Source organism: Lissotriton vulgaris, chromosome 6, assembly GCF_964263255.1.
Source record: "Lissotriton vulgaris chromosome 6, aLisVul1.2, whole genome shotgun sequence".
NCBI classification, from domain to species: domain Eukaryota; kingdom Metazoa; phylum Chordata; class Amphibia; order Caudata; family Salamandridae; genus Lissotriton; species Lissotriton vulgaris.
Window position 1 is genome coordinate 909,202,318 of NC_141694.1, and position 15,399 is coordinate 909,217,716.

At 44.9% G+C, this 15,399-nt stretch overlaps 1 protein-coding gene across 6 annotated transcripts in view; it reads right to left on the reverse strand.

Moving 5' to 3' along the window:
* BIRC6 (baculoviral IAP repeat containing 6) overlaps nucleotides 1-15,399 on the reverse strand; it is a 2,386,688-nt gene that overhangs the window by 654,022 nt on the left and 1,717,267 nt on the right. The gene's annotated exons all lie outside the window — the stretch shown is intronic.

The following is a 15,399-nucleotide window of genomic DNA, read 5'->3' on the forward strand; positions in this document are numbered from 1 at the left end:
TGACTTAACAACTAGAATGTACAGTGTCTGCAACAACATACATTTTCGTCCATAATTAGTTATAATTTATCGAGGCATTAGTCACCTCCAATTTACTGTGACCATTAATGTTCAAGGATGACACATTACTTGTCCACTACTTCTTCGTCACAAGAAATATAAACAATCGGTGATACCACCGTGACACAACAACTGAAGCTTATCGAGTTTCATTGAACACACCATCAGAAACACTAATAAATTATTCTTCACAACTATTTTATCGACTTTTGTCACTCTCTCGTAGAGTGCCTGACTACCACAGGAAGTTATTATTTTCACTTCCCAACATGGATGACCACATAACCATGGTCACGGTCTAGTCTTTCACAAGCCTTTTGGTTAAATGCACTTCCTCCTTCCGGTCACGTGTCCGTCTCTCGAAACACGGCGACCGGGAAACACAAGAGGGGGGATCCAATTTCTCTGGTGAGTCTAAATAACCACATATGTGGCTTTTAACAATGGCAGATAAAGAGATCGTCTTTACACGATCGTACTAACTTGGACACAGCATTTATCAAGCTGATCCAAACTCCGCCTCTCTTCTTACCGCCCCTATGTTTATTTCTTCTCTTTGACACAGAGGAAGTCTTTTGGACGTGAAACGCAACCGTTTTTTCTATGTCAAGAGGTGGATCCCCTCCCGGTACCGGCTTAATACTTACACGTATTAAGGTACAGTCATCTTCGTAGCTTTCTATAGACTGATCGTTGTTACAACAAGAAAGTCTATCTTTAACTAATTATCGAGTACACTTAACACTCGGATCTTTTTTACACCGCGGGAATATTGTGAGCGCCCGCTCTACCTGGTGGGTGAAACATTACAGAGGAACACACCCATGTTCCCAGGACCAAAGCGAAACACTACAACCTTTACTTAATATTGATAATATCTAAACACTGGTAAGCCTACTTTTTCAATCCTCTTTTCCAACTACAACAGCACCTGAAGCACCTTGCCCCTTTCTTATGCTTCAGTTTTTTCTTAACAGAACATTCCAGCTGAAAAAACCTTTTCCAATTTCAACCTGCCAACACGTAGGTTGTGCCACAAGGTATGCACTTTCCGCTCTTTCTGTGATTTCTTTACTTAATCATAGATTTCACTCCTAGTGCACGTACCTTAGATCAATATGAATTCACAGACCAATGTACACTTTGATTCAAACAAATTAGCGGCACTTTCTTCACTTTAAGATTTTCTCGTGTAGGATTGTCGTGAGCATGGCACACGTCATATCACTTATCCAGAGTCACAACCTTGTGTTTTGTCACCAATACGTTATTGACTAAATGTGTTCATAAAGAATATTGAGGAAGCATGTCAAACATGCAAAAACCCACACCCATCACAATCACAACTTGTGGGAAGATAACGGTACTTTAGAAATGCACATGTGAATCACCTTCTGTCACCAATCCAATGTAAGGAAATATGTGATATATATTGATAACTCTATACACGCGTTATTTTCTATTGTCAGCCCTTAAAAAAGAGTCGTGTTGACTTATCATAACACGACGAAACACGTGTCGGCTGACTGTGGACCGTTTCTACTGTTGTGGACACATTAAACAACCAACCTTAAAGGAAAACACCCAAGAATCTGCATCTGTCTATTTTGTTATACTTGTATTCTATCGTGTTATACATGAACATTCAGTTTTACACCTTGTTGTGTGTGCGAGAGCATTGCCGTCTTATCTCGTGCCAGAGGGTCCTCAGACCCCTCCCAATCCTCCTTGTCTCCCATCTCCTGATACTCAGGATCAAAGGATGGGGCCGGATCATAGAAGAATTGCTCTTCTCTCAGCGTCGAATGCAGTGTCGAGCGACGCCGGTCCGGCGCCGGATCCCGACCGAGGGAGGGACCGGGAATGACGTCGTCTGGGGACGGCGTCGGGGGCGACACCCTGGGGGTTGGCGCTGGCTGAGGGGTCGTAAGGTCGACCAGCAGCAACCTGGATCCGGTGGGGCCCTGCGGCGTTGGGACTGAAGTCGTCGACGGCGCGGGAAGCACCCGGCCCGCTTGGGCTCCCAGTCCGGGCCGCGGGCCCGAAGGCACCACAGCGGGACCCGATGGAGGAGAGAGCAACCTCATGGCCATGAGGAAGCCATTAATCTCCTCCGGCGTCGCATTCAGCCCAGGGACCGCGGGTATGGGGCTGGCAGCGGCGCATGCGGCTCCGGCGGAGCCGCGTGGGCGGTGTCGCCCGAACCCCAAGGCCGCATCGTACGAGCGTCGGGGGGAGTCGGAAGAGCGATGTCATCTCTTTGACTTCTTGTGCCTCTTACCTGAGGACTTTAAGCCCGACGAATGGTGTTGACTCGCCGAGGAGCGATGACTGTAGCCCCGCGACCGGTCCTTCGACCTCCTCCTCGACCTGGACCGCGAGCGGCGCGGGTCCGACTGCCGGAGCTCGAGGCGCTTACGGGACCACTCCCGCCTAGCCTTCGACGTCAGGCACCGACGGTGGGGGTTGGTAACCGACATCAGACGGTTACAGTCAGCACTGGGCTTGAACCCGGGCATCCCTACCGGCACAGAGAGTCTACCGACTCGAAAAAGGACCCAAAAAGGATCGAAAAAGTTAGTCAAAAAGTGACTATGGAGTACTGCTTTTTCCGGATCTGTGCTTGCTGGTGCGCAAAAAAGCAGAACTGACGTCAGTGCGCAAGGGCGGCGTCTAAGTACTTCGACAATGTCATTCCAGCGGCGAAGACGCCGACGACGGACGCGGAGCCGCAGACGACACCTACCGATGAGCAGGGGTACTGCTACGCAAAACTTTCCGGATCAAGTCTGAAGCCTGGGTATATTCTAAGGTAAGGAATCTAACACTAACCTGTTTCTTTTAGATTGAGTGTATACAACAAATGCTTTGCACTGCCCTCTGGTACTGCATTACTGCTCAACCAAGCTACCACTTTTGAGAGTAAGGTCAGTCCTGACTTTAACCTCTGTTATACCTTTGGGGTTTGTGGACTCTATACACACACTGTACTTCATTATTGTCCAGTATATATAGAGCCACTTTCTCACATCAACTAATGGAGGTGACAAGATTAACCGGCTTCAAGGGATGGAAACTAATTGGGACTGAGCACCTGGGCGATGTATGGAAAGGGAATGCCCCTAGATCCTTTGATTATCTTAAAAAAAGAGTACTGACTACACGACTCTCAACACTATCACTACTTGCGCCTTACACATGACGTGCGCTCTCACATACACACCGACACCTCGATCCCGTAATACTCCCCTATGGAAGACAGGCTCCTCCTGGATCCCATTCTGGAGAAACCCACGTCCACTATCTACAGCAAGCTCATAAATAACATGCCTGACCCATTGGTGTCCCTGCGGGAGAGATAGGAGGGGGACGTTGGGGTCCTTGAAGACAAGGATTGGCAAGATGCCCTGCAAAGCCCTCACGAGATCACAATTCGTACTAGGTTCCGCCCTGTACAATAAAAAATCCTGCACCGGATGTATTATCCTCGAACCCACCTGTTCTCCTGGGGAAAGAGCCTATCCCCCATTGTGTGTGAGGGGATGCCAGGGGAAAGGCACATTTGACCATATCCTATGGGAATGTCCGGAGATAGTGCCCTTCTGGACCAAAGTAGCACACACAATGGCAACAGTAGTGGGATCGCCGGTCCCGGTGGAGCCCAGGTGGCTATTACTCATGATCAAAGAAGCCACGGACTGGCCCAAATATAATGAGATATGGTTGGCAATGGCAGCCGGGGTGGCGAAACACAGCATATCCAGTTGCTGGGGGGACCAATAGCTGCGGGACCTAGACTGGTGTCAAAGAGCAGAGGAAACCATCTACAAGTTTAGGGGCTGTTCCAAGAAATGGAATAAAGTATGGGGGCTATGGCAGAAATACTGAGCCACACAGGGTGGCGTTGGGCATGGGGTATAAGTGTAATCAGACTGATGTATCGCCTTTTTTGCCTCCGATTGTATGATGAAATGTTGTTCTCCTTCATGCCATATGAACACTGCTGTATATTGAATGAGATCATGAGCAAAGTTAATGAAAAGACAAATAAAAAAAAAAAGATTTACATGCATCTATTCATTGAGATAAAAATCAGGAACATCTTGACACAAAATTGTTCGATGAAACTTCACAACCTTCATTTTTCATTGACATTTTGTAAAGCTCCTCAATAAAAGTATCCTGCAGGTTAAATTCCTATGGGAATGGGGTACAATGTAAATATGCAACAATAAGTGAACATGTATGAAGCTCTAGAGGGGAGCACTCGGAGAGAATAAGTACCCTGGTGATGTATATAACCCTAGAGAAAGGTTAGATACATTGAGAGTGATGTGTCCTCTAAGTAAGGAATATCAGGGATATCCTTGTCATTATAATTTACTGTTCTCTGTCAATGTTATGATAATTTGTTTGTGCTGATTTAATGCTGTAAATTTTGTATTTTGTCATGTGAATAAACGTTTTGTGATACTTCTAAATAACACTTGAGGCAATGCAATTATGAGATGTGCTTTATAGGATGTTCATTGTATATATACACATTTTTTTAAAACAAAAATCGTTTTAAATAACAGAATTAACTGGGAAGACATTATATGTATGCCTGATGAAGGTGGCTTTATTAGAAGGTCCGCCGAAACGCGTCGATGCAAAAGAGAAAGGAGGATTGTGTTCTATACTGATTGAAGACAATTCTGACGCTTTGCTGAATTGATTTTCTGTTTGGTACCTCCTTTTTACCAATAGGAATTTGAGTGTTTCCTTATTTTAATTGTCTGTCCCCCCTTTTAAATTATTTTGTAATATATTGTAATATGAATAAACTGTTCCGTATATTCTCATAATTTTGTCTGTTTTTACATTCTGCTTCGCTAGTACAGTATCACGTTAGTATTGTTGTTCTTGTTCATGTGTCCTGAGAATATATGTTCCAACAGTAAGGTGTCCCAAAGGGAATATTTGTTTGACGTAAATTCCTAACAAGCCTAAAGGTTTGCCACTAATAAAAGAACTTTTGCATTTGTCTAAACTGACATCAGAGAAGGTAATTGGCTAAAAGATTGAGGACCACATTTAAATTAGCAACTGAATGACGTTTTCTGCTATTGAAAAATCTGAAGGAAGTCTTCAAAACGTCATTTAACCATTGTTAAGCATCTATTGTCCACAAAGCTCCATGTCTTAAATTTACAATTGACATCCAGTGATGTGTAGCTAAACTAATGCTCAGCTGCAACTTTTATCAGGGATTTTTTGTCGCTCTTTTTTGTTTTTTAAAACAAATTTTATTTGTCAAAACATCACATATGATGCAGAGCTCTGTAACCCAGAAGCTTCTGCTGCATCAATATACATCAATTGAATTTGAATATTTCCATGTATTTTCAGGAGAAAATAAAGAGCAATACAAAAGAAATCTGAACCCTAAAACTAACACCCCTAACCCATCCTCCAGCGCAGTGTCGACCATTCCAGAGCAACACATCATATCGCTGACTGCAATTGTACAATTGTAACATATCAGTGCCTACGAGGCAGCGGTCCTGCCGAACATCCATAGGAAAGGAAATAAAAAGAACAAAGGAGAAAAGGAAAAAATAACAAGTGGAGAGGTCATTCAGGGTCTCGGTGCTGGTCCACCTGTGGCAGCTCAAGCTCCAGGCCACTGTAGTCTGCCCAGTGCTCTCAGATCTTGAATTGCTTTTGGGGGCATCCCCTGGCCACAAAGATTGGGGTCTCTAGACCCATACAGAAATCCAGACCATTTTTCCAGGCAGAGACAGAAGGTGCTACCGAGGGTTTTGTGATCTTTTGAGCAAAATTATTTTTGTGTTTTGGTAACAGACTTGATGCACAATACCATGGCCAACTGTTACTCGCTGCGCCAAAATAAGTGTGCTTACTTTTTATTATTCAAAGTGTTAGGGGCCAGGTCAGCTAAGAGAGAGTAGGACAGAAACAGTTCAGCTCCCAATAAAACTATAAAGGTACTCAATTCAATTCAATTCAATTTCAATTCAAGATAGCTTTATTCGGTGTTTTGTCAGAAAAACCATAAAAGCATGACATACAAAAAATACAAATACTATATACATCTCTTTCTCATAAAAAGTGTCATATTAAAAAACATCATCTAGATAAGATGGATGAAGTGAATAAATGAAATGAATAAAAATGGAACAAATTCATTTAAAATTCATTTACAGGACTCTCGGTATTCATACAGTCTGCTGCTGTATACGTATTATACGGTGTTTATGAGGAACACTATAATACGGATTTTTTCAGTTTTATAGATTATCCACGAGGTCCTATACATTGCCCATAGACCCCCTACATTTTACGATAAACGTAAGGAATTTTATCATTGTCACTATAGTAATTTCGTCTTGCAGCATATATAGTCTAAGCAGAGCAATCTTACAGGTTCTCACCCCCCATGACTTTAAGAGTGGTATCAAGTATCTTTTCCTCCCCCATTCATAATGCTTACAAAACAGTATACAATGTATATTTGACTGTCTAGATGTCTCATCACAAGGACACTTTTCCATGTTTGCCGTCCAAATGTTTGTAATGGGAAAAGATACAAGCCTATAGAACGACTCCGTCCTCATTCGAGTCAGGAGCATTCTATGAAAACACGAGTAAGTTGGTGCTAAGTAGGCGTGGATTCCCGTGCCATATAAGATATTACGGTGCGCTACTATGGTGGATTTGTGCCCATCTAGATACCATCTGCGTTCCGCCAGTAAATCTAAACACGCCGTTTTTAAAGATTTTTTTGATATTTGTGTGCAAGTTGTAGGGTTTATGTAAAGATCTGGTTTGCCGATGGAAAAAAGGAACTTTTTCACATACGCTAACCATGGTTGTTTGGTAGATACCGGATAGTTTAAACAATCAGTAATTACTTCCCTATTAAACCCTGTGTCCTCACATGTCCAGATCTTATACCACAGCATTACTGGTGCTACTTTTATAAGATCTATGATATGGATTCTATCTAGTTCATTATGGCACACAGTGGTAGACGTGGAACGAGGGACTGAGAGTAAATATCTAAGGAAGGCATTTTCCACTGTTTGAATCTGAGTGCTATCTGCTATGCCCCATATGCCTGCCCCATATACAGCGGTGGACACGCATTTGGCAGCATATATCTTAAGTAATATATGCACGGGTTTCCTGCCCAATCTCTTGGCAAAGTGTTTAAGGGCGCCTATTGTACGGGCAAAAGCTAAATTTCTAGAGGTTATAGCTGGTGCCCATGTTCCCTTATTATTGAATATAATTCCTAGGTAGGAGAAGGTTTTAGTCATTGCTATCTTGCTACTATTTATGAAGATTTTACAATTTGGTGTGTTTTTTCGCAAGGAGCATGACATTGTAAATGTTTTTCCTTCATTTATTTTTAGGCCTCTTATAGACATAAAAGATGAAAAACCTGTTATGGCTTTCTGGAGGCCTAGCTGTGTGCGAGCCATGATCACAGCATCGTCAGCATACAATAATAAAGATACTGAGGTACCATTTATTTTGGGATAATCAACTCTGAGGTCGTTTAAAACATTTGCTATCTCGTTGATATATAAGTTAAAAAGAAAAGGGGCGAGGATGCAACCCTGGCGAACACCCTTTGCTATAGGGAATTTTTTTGTTCGCTCTCCATTTTTGCCATACCTAACCGCTGCGCCCGCATCCCTGTATAGTTCCTGTATGAAGTGTAAGATATTTTTATCTATTCCCATCTTTGCCAAAGTATTCCACAGCACAGCGTGGTCAAGGCAATCAAATGCCGAGGATAGATCGACAAAGGTGAGGTAGAGATTCCCTTGCTTCTTATTAACATACTTATTTATTATTAGATTTAAATTGAGACCCTGCTCTACAGTGCCAACTCCAGCTTTGAAGCCGTACTGCAATTTTGAGAGAATCCCTTTATCCTTAGACCAAGTTTGTAGTTTGGTTAGTAGAATTCTACCTGCCACCTTCATTAATGTATCCAGCAGGGAGATGGGGCGGTAGCATTTTGGGTCCTGTCTATTCCCCTTTTTGAATATTGGGATGATTATGGCCTCATGCCATGAATCAGGGAATCCCAATGTGCTGTACGCATTTAATACATTTGGTAGTAATGGAGCCCACATTTCTGCATTGACTTTAAATAAGTCAATGGGGACTCCATCTGGGCCTGGGGCTTTTAAGTTTGCGCTTTGCGAGATTGCTAATTCAACCTCAGCAGGGGAAAAAACAGTGTTTAGTGGGAAGCTTTCTTGGTTGCTATTATAGATGTCATATTCTAGGGTCATGTTTAATGCCTCTTTTTTGTATAAAGAGGAAAAGTAGTCAATCCAGGAATCTTCCGGTATTGCTACCTCCATCGAATCTGTCCTGTTATCCTGGGAGAAGAAAGGGGCATTGATTTCCTTCCAAAAAGAGACGTTGTCCCTTATGGAGCTTGCCTTTACTAAAGCTTCCCAAGCCTGGTTTTTAAGTTCATCTTGTCTTTGGTGTAGCGTGTGCTTATAGACACGTCTGGCTAGCCTAATGGCATTATTATCCTTGGGAAGTGTCTTTAGAGCCTGTAATAGATCTTTGTGGGCTTTAGAACAGGCGGAGTTAAACCAGCCATATTCTCTCTTTTCTATGTCTCTTTTTAATTTTTTTGTAAGTTTATCGTTTATAGTGGCGACGATATTCCCATATGCCGCTATAATTTGCTGGGGAGTGGTGTTAGATTCTAGGCAGACCATGAATTGGTCCATTTCTATCTGCACTAGGTCTTTTAGGAAAGTTGTACCATCAATTTTCCCCCATTTTATGGCGTAGCCATTCTTTCTTGCAAGGGAGACCGCTCGGCCATGAAGGATGCTTGGTATGCTTAGCTCAGGGGACTCATCTTTGTCAATCACGATTGTAGTGCTTATTGGGAAATGGTCACTTAATGCCAAATCTTCCATGTTAAAGCCCACCAGGCAACCCTGATTCTTGTTGGTCACTAGGATGTAATCAATTGTGGTGCCTTGCCCCCACCCAAAGAATGTTGTCTGGAAAGCTACTTGAGGCTAAAGGTACTCTTCAGTGACTCACATTTTAGTTCACTCTGGTGCAAAGGACGAAAAGGTACACCATCAATGTAAGCAAAAAAGCAATCCCTGCCAGGAAAAGAAGACACTTTCTAATTAGTGAAACCAGTCTTAATAACAAATTAAAAAAGAAGATTCCAAACATTTATAAAGAAGTCCACAGCCATTATCTGGGCAGAGGAGGGTGGAGGTGCGAGCCATGGGCAATTAAAAGTTTGTTTTGAAACTCATGAAGAGTTTATCTCTCAATTTTCTTCACTTTGGGACAGAGGTCTTCAACTGTGGGGCGCGCCCCCCTGAGGGGCCGTGGCTGCATTTCTGGGGTGGGGGGAATTGGCTCACCAAGTACTTGTAAATGAAGATGGCCTGGAAGCACAACTTGGAACGTTTCCAAGCGGTCTTCATTGACATGCAGTCCTTGAATTGTTAATTTTCTTTTGTTAAAACACACATTGGGACCTCATAATTTGAAAGACTGCATTTCATCAGATTAGCTGAACTTTCATCTATTTTTTGTTTAAGGTTTCTGTATTATTTTAAATGCCGGTACCTGAGATTGGAAAACACAGGACACTTACAGAATATTTTGTCCGTTTAGCCACTTGATGGCAGTGTCAAAAACGTGGCTAAAAATAGGAAAATATTCTTCAAGTGTTTTGTTTTTCACTCTGTTAACTGCTTTTAAAATAATGCAGAAACCTTAAACGGAAACCAAATGTAAGTTAAGCTAACCAGATAGGTCTACATTCTTTTAGATTCTGTATTTTCATTTGGGCAATGTGGCTACTGCAAATATGAGGAATAGAGGCTTGTGCATTTATAGTGCGAGAAGGTCCCAGCCTGGAGCAGAATGCTGAATATGCAAGTAATTATTTTAAAATGATATACACAGTATAGTGTAGACTGCTGCAAAATGATTTGTTGTTGATAAAACAAGAGCTTTCAACACATACATTTTATTAATAAGTAATGATTGCCTTGTGCAAACATTTGTCTATTAAAAGTGCACTTTCTAGAACTCAGTTTATAACACCGTGACATTAAGTAAGAAAAAAAATAACTCATTGTCCCCATGAAACTTCAGGTACCTCCATCAAATAAAGCCTAAACTGGCTTCCAAGCTGCCTTTACATTTAGTGATTAACCAATTGCACACATTTATATTCTTTCAGAAAAGCAGGTACCCTGTTGAGAATGGGGTTTCGTCCTTAGCTTTGTGTCCCTCCCTGAGCTTCACAACACAGGAAAACTCTTCCCCACCTCAGCCCCGCCCTCCCTTCACTTTTATGCAGAGGCACTTCAAGGGCCACAATAACTGTTCAGGGATGGTTGTTTTGTACCGAAAAGTATGGAAATTAATTCTGTAAAATTAAAAAAGCATGTGGCTCCCCATAGATTCCGTCCACTTCGACCTGTTTGCATGCAACTCGCCCTGACCCCTTGGGCCTCACATTAACAGTCCAGGAGAAAGAGGAAAGTAGGGAGCTCCATGTATAGCATCAAAGAGATTTACCAGAGGAAGTGGTGCTAGGGGTATGTGGTTGGTTGGTTTGAGGGGCATATTTCTTAGACTACAAATTAAATACAGCTTCCTCAGAGAGATGCCAGATGCCTTGAGGAAGTTGGGAAGCCTTTGGGGCTTTTTCCGTTTTTAGGGCTCGGGCCTCCCCCACGAAGTGGGCGGAGCTTGCAAGCTCTTTAGTATTTAGAAAAAAATTCAGAAAGGGGTCCGGGCTGCCACATTCCTCACATTCTTCAGTGCGCGCCGGCGTTTTTTATGGCATCTGCCTAGTGATTCGTCTTCCCTGTGCTGTCTATGTAGTAGCCTTGACGTGATAGGGTATATTTACTTTTCGTCCGTCATTTATTGCAGTTGTATGGCATATTCTGTGCGCGAACGAGCACAGTTGAGTGATTAATCTTAATTAGGAGGTGTCAGAGTGCCCGTGTAATGCAATGCAGATGTTCTGAGCGGTGAGCGCGTTCAATGTAAAATGACGAGAGGCAGCAGGCGAGGCTCACAGAAGATGACTCATACATGCTCGTCCACACTGTAGTTCTTGTGTTTCCTGAATACTCTCATTTCAAAAGGGCGCCATTTCCTTCTTTTTCTCGCACGCTGCGCTGCACTATTTTTGTCTGTGGTTTAAAAAACGGTGTTTAAAGGCGTTTTATTATAAAACATTTGGATTCTGGTTCTGTAAGCTTTGTTTTCCGAATTTTAATAAGGGTTGACATGCAGACTACTGGTTGAATAAATGATGAGGGTTAAAATTGACCTTCGTGACACGTGCTGTCGAGCCTGACTCGCAGAGTGAACATGGGGTCATCATTATTGTAAAGTTAGTGGAAAAAACGTGAATACGCAATAATCATGGAAAACAGAGCCTTCCCGCGGTTACAATGGGAATTCACAAACGTGTTGTGTGTCTCACGTAATGCCAATGGCTATTTCATTAGGAAAAATTAGAGTCATTGATACATGCACCACCACCAGCAGTACTACCAGTACTACAGCCACCAGTACTACCACTACCACCACCACCAGTACTAACAGTACGACGACCACCAGTACTACCACTAACACCACCACCAGTACTACCAGTACCACCACCACCAGTACCACCACCACCAGTACTACCACTACCAGTACTACCATTACCATTACCACTACCACCACCACCAGTACCACCACCCCCAGTACTACCAGTACTACAGCCACCAGTACTACAACTACCACCACCACCACTAACAGTACCACGACCACCAGTACTACCACTACCAGCACTACCAATACCAGTACCACTACCACCACCAGTACTACCACCACCAGTACCACCACCACCAGTACTACCACCACCAGTACCACCACCACCACCACCACCACCACCACCACCACCACCAGTACTACCACTACCAGTACTACGGGCAGCAGTACCACCACCACTAGCACTACCACTACCACCACCAGTACTACCACTACCAGTACTACCATTACCATTACCACTACCACCACCACCAGTACCACCACCCCCAGTACTACCAGTACTACAGCCACCAGTACTACAACTACCACCACCACCAGTACTAACAGTACCACGACCACCAGTACTACCACTACTACCAATACCAGTACCACCACCAGTACTACCACCACTAGTACCACCACCACCAGTACTACCACTACCAGTACTACGGGCAGCAGTACCACCACCACTAGCACTACCACTACCGGTACCACCACCAGTACTACCACTACCACCACCACCAGTACCACCACTACCAGTACTACCACCAGCAGTACTACCACTACCACCACCTCCAGTACTACTACCACTACCAGTACCACCACCACCACCAGTACTACCAGTAACACCACCACCAGTACTACCAGTACCACCACCACCACCAGTACTTCCAGTACTACCACCATCAGTACTACCATTACTACCACTACTACAGCCACCAGTACTACCACTACTACAGCCACCAGTACTACCACTACCACCACCACCAGTACTGCCACTACCACGACCACCAGTACTACCACTACCAGTACTACCAATACCAGTACCACTACCACCACCAGTACTACCATCACCAGTACCACCACCACCAGTACTACCACTACCAGTACTACGGGCAGCAGTACCACCACCACTAGCACTACCACTACCGGTACCACCACCAGTACTACCACTACCAGTACCACCACCACCACTACCAGTACTACCACCAGCAGTACTACCACCAACAGTACTACCACTACCAGTACCATCAACACCCCCAATACTACCAGTACTACAGCCACCAGTACTACAACTACCACCAGTACTAACAGTACCACGACCACCAGTACTACCACTACTACCACTACCAGTACCACTACCACCACTAGTACCACCACCACCAGTACTACCACTACCAGTACTACGGGCAGCAGTACCACCACCACTAGCACTACCACTACCGGTACCACCACCAGTACTACCACTACCACCACCACCAGTACCACCACTACCAGTACTACCACCAGCAGTACTACCACCTCCAGTACTACCACTACCAGTACCACCACCTCCAGTACTACCACTACTAGTACCACCACCACCACCACCAGTACTACCAGTAACACCACCACCAGTACTATCAGTACCACCACCACCACCAGAACTTGCAGTACTACCACCATCAGTACTACCATTACTACCACTACTACAGCCACCAGTACTACCACTACTACAGCCACCAGTACTACCACTACCACCACCAGTACTACCAGTACCACCACCACCAGTACCACCACTACCAGTACTACCACCAGCAGTACTACCACCAGCAGTACTACCACCAACAGTACTACCACTACCAGTACCACCACCTCCAGTATTACCACTACTACCACTACCAGTACCACCACCACCACCAGTACTACCAGTAACACCACCACCAGTACTACCAGTACCACCACCACCACCAGTACTTCCAGTACTACCACCATCAGTACTACCATTACTACCACTACTACAGCCACCAGTACTACCACTACTACAGCCACCAGTACTACCACTACCACCAGTACTGCCACTACCACGACAACCAGTACTACCACTACCAGTACTACCAATACCAGTACCACTACCACCACCAGTACTACCATCACCAGTACCACCACCACCAGTACTACCACTACCAGTACTACGGGCAGCAGTACCACCACCACTAGCACTACCGGTACCACCACCAGTACTACCACTACCAGTACCACCACCACCACTACCAGTACTACCACCAGCAGTACTACCACCAACAGTACTACCACTACCAGTCCCACCAACACCCCCAATACTACCAGTACTACAGCCACCAGTACTACAACTACCACCAGTACTAACAGTACCACGACCACCAGTACTACCACTACTACCAATACCAGTACCACTACCACCACCAGTACTACCACCACTAGTACCACCACCACCAGTACTACCACTACCAGTACTACGGGCAGCAGTACCACCACCACTAGCACTACCACTACCGGTACCACCACCAGTACTACCACTACCACCACCACCAGTACCAGTACCACCACCACCAGTACCACCACTACCAGTACTACCACCAGCAGTACTACCACCAACAGTACTACCACTACCAGTACCACCACCTCCAGTACTACCACTACTAGTACCACCACCACCACCAGTACTACCAGTAACACCACCACCAGTACTATCAGTACCACCACCACCACCAGTACTTGCAGTACTACCACCATCAGTACTACCATTACTACCACTACTACAGCCACCAGTACTACCACTACTACAGCCACCAGTACTACCACTACCACCACCACCAGTACTACCACTACCACGACCACCAGTATTACCAGTACTACCAGTACCACTACCACCACCAGTACTACCCTCACCAGTACCACCACCACCAGTACTACCACTACCAGTACTACGGGCAGCAGTACCACCACCACTAGCACTACCACTACCGGTACCACCACCAGTACTACCACTACCAGTACCACCACCACCAGTACCACCACTACCAGTACTACCACCAGCAGTACTACCACCAACAGTACTACCACTACCAGTACCACCACCTCCAGTACTACCACTACTACAGCCACCAGTACTACCACTACCACCACCACCAGTACCACCACCACCAGTACCACCACTACCAGTACTACCACCAGCAGTACTACCACCAACAGTACTACCACTACCAGTACCACCACCTCCAGTACTACCACTACTACCACTACCAGTACCACCACCACCACCAGTACTACCAGTAACACCACCACCAGTACTATCAGTACCACCACCACCACCAGTACTTCCAGTACTACCACCATCAGTACTACCATTACTACCACTACTACAGCCACCAGTACTACCACTACTACAGCCACCAGTACTACCACTACCACCACCACCAGTACTACCACTACCACGACCACCAGTACTACCAGTACTACCAATACCAGTACCACTACCACCACCAGTACTACCCTCACCAGTACCACCACCACCAGTACTACCACTACCAGTACTACGGGCAGCAGTACCACCACCACCACTACCACTACCGGTACCACCACCAGTACTACCACTACCAGTACCACCACCACCAGTACCACCACTACCAGTACTACCACCAGCAGTACTACCACCAACAGTACTACCACTACCAGTACCACCACCTCCAGTACTACCAC